The sequence below is a fragment of the Mytilus trossulus genome, chromosome 10 (genome assembly GCF_036588685.1).
Source record: "Mytilus trossulus isolate FHL-02 chromosome 10, PNRI_Mtr1.1.1.hap1, whole genome shotgun sequence".
In the NCBI taxonomy this organism is placed as follows: domain Eukaryota; kingdom Metazoa; phylum Mollusca; class Bivalvia; order Mytilida; family Mytilidae; genus Mytilus; species Mytilus trossulus.
In genome coordinates, this window is record NC_086382.1 from 4113905 (window position 1) to 4116969 (window position 3065).

A 3065-nucleotide genomic window follows, 5' to 3' on the forward strand; every position below is an offset into this window, starting at 1 on the left:
TAAAGATTTGTAGGAGTTTTTTTTATATACAGAATTTGTCAAACGTATCCATAACATAAGAGATGTGCATAAATGCATCCTTCATAGTCTTGTAATACTGATGGTAATGATTTATATAATTTCTGAGATGATAAAGCAGTGTCGGTAATTTCCCTAACATCATAATAGTTCCATTTATTATTAAAAATAAACAAAGGACTAAATCTTGTTCAAAACTGTAACAGATTATCAAAGACTGCCTAGTTAGTACAATTTTAACCCAAGCACCTGCTCTTTTAAGCACCGACTTAGCAACGGCTTGATTGATTGTAAGTGTCCGGTGCAGAGACTGGAGACTTGAGACAATAACATGGAGGTAAGTATGTATAATAACAACGTTTAAAAAGAATATAGGCAGATTCGAGCCAGAGAGGGGAGAAATATGATAAATATTGACATGTTAAAAGAATATGTTATTTCTATTTTTAGAAATAGTAAAATTTATCCAAATTTATTTATTTACCAAAAAGATAATTAAATATTATTTAATTATTTGTAGACCATTTGTTATTGAACTAATATTTTATTGTTATGTTTTAATTTTTGAATTAATATTTATTCAAACTGTACATTTTGATATTTATTTGATTTTCCATTTTATTAGTATTTTTTATGCAATAAGTTGCTGTGATATTTTTTTTAACCATAAATGAAATATTTTCCAATCTGTTTTTTTCTGTAATGCTGCTTGTCTTCTGTCCTTGCCTTTTTTAGCCATGGGGTTGTCAGTATATTTTCAACTTGTGAGTTTGAATGTCCTTTTAGTATCTATGTTTTCTCTGTTAATGGTGTCCAAAGATTTAAATCAAAGATATTTGAAAAAGCAATCAATATTTAGTGTTTAGCGAAATTTGAAATGTTGCAGAATGTGATACATAGGGAGTACAATGGTAAACGGCAGTGGTAGCAGTGGATATAGTGTTAACTTTTTGTATTTTTTTTTTAGGTACGTATCCTAGATACTGTTCGCAATAGATACAAAAGTGTTTTTCCCACTGGCAGGTTTCGTCTGATCTTGAACTAATTTCTTGGTTTATTTGGTTAATATCTTTTGATTTGTTCTATTTGTCAGATACTATAAGCAATATGGTCTCTAATTTGTAATCTGATTATAAGAAAAAAACATTGATTATTGATTTGGGGATGTACGGTGGGCTGGCGCCTGCCAAAAATATAAAAAAACATGAAAGAGCTTTGACTAAAGCTTTACAAATTCTTTTTGCATGGAATGATTGTAAGGTGTACATGTCTATTTGGAAGGTTTCATCTGAAATTGAATCTAGCTGGGTTCATGGGCAACATTACAGGAATATGACAGTTGTTATCAATTCGTTTGATATGTTAGAGCTTTTGATTTTGCCATTTGATAAGGGAATTTCTGGTTAGAATTTGTTTCAGAGTTCAGTACTTTTTGGATTCTGCTTTATGGCTGATTAGAAGTAGCAGTTTTATACACAATAAAAATGATTAGAATGAAAGTAATGAAATAGTAGTTCAACTGTAATTTTTTTCTTTTATGCCAACTAAAATCAACAAGTAGATTTGCACTGACATTGGTGAAAGAATTCCAGATGCTTATCTTTATTGTTTCTACTTATTTTTCTGATATCATTATAGGATTAAACGCTAAAGGACTTTTATGATATGTTTGTGAGTGACTTGGTCCAGTTTATACACCAATAAATTCCTTTAAAAAGGCGTTAAATCCTTATGATTCTTTCCAATCAGAGATAGGGAATATATTTTTCCACACTAGCTACCTTTATCACACTTAAATTGTATATTTATGGCACTGAATAGGCCTGGCGCAAAAATATGTACTAAAATAAAATTTGCTATGTGAAAAAAGTAAACTGCAAAAACTCTTTTTATCATTCAAAGAATGTTTTTGTGTATTATTTTATTAAACGAATGGATAACTAGCAACTGTCATTTTCTTGACAAAGTACAGGCAGTTTTCTATTCATCATTCCAAACTAAAAGACAAATTGAAAGATGTGGTATTGCTTTGTTTCATAAAAAGATGGCCAATATAGATACAAGTATCTTGTTTTAGAGAGGGATTAATCCTGCTTTTTAAAGAATCCCTCTGATTCAAACCAAAATATTATCTGAAGCTGACATTATCAAGATGCTTGGTTTCGTGATTCACAACATATTTGTTACGTTTGGGGGACGTGTTTTTCCGTAGACTGTCGGCATTCAAATGGGAACCAATTATGCACATTTTTTCCAACTTGTTCCGTTATTATTAAGAGGCTAAATTCATATAGGAACTTCTTATGAAGAGAGATAAGAAGAAAGCAATATCCTTTAACTTTCCTTTCCGCTAGATGGATTGTGTTCTCTTACCAAGTAACTCAACATTTGGTGAATATTTTTAACGGATCTATCCAATCAAAGAAGGGATAAGGATATAGCAGATAAAGTAAATTCTGCCTCATATCTTAACTTCCATCTAGAAATAAGGGTCGGTTGAAAACGAAAAAAGAGATGATTTCAGCTTCCCGAGGGTAATTGTCCATGTTTGACAAAATCAAAGTTACTGTGGATTCATTATTATTCGTTGGGTACCAATTGTCATGGCTTTCTTTGGGTAAGGTGAACCACGAATCCAAATGTTCAACGAAGAACATATTGTCAATGAATTTTACATACAGATATTGACAAAACCACAATATCAAATATCCACGGAAATGCAAGTTTTCAGCAATCCACGACAACTGATACCCAAAAAATAAATGAACCCACAGTACTTTATTCGTATGATTTGCACTACGTTACTTTTGTCTTTTTGATTAAATTACTTTCCTTAGTTTAAGATTGAAAATGCAAATTATAACAAATTTGTGGATAGTCCAGTCCTTTTCCGTCATGGATATTAAACTAATTTGTCTTTGAAAACTTCCTTTGTCGGATATTTATAAAAAAAAAATGTTGTGTAATTCTAAGGGAAAAGGAGTTAAACAATTAACTTTTAACAAAATAGGAAGGTTGAAATCATCATGCATTTGAAAGAATTAAAA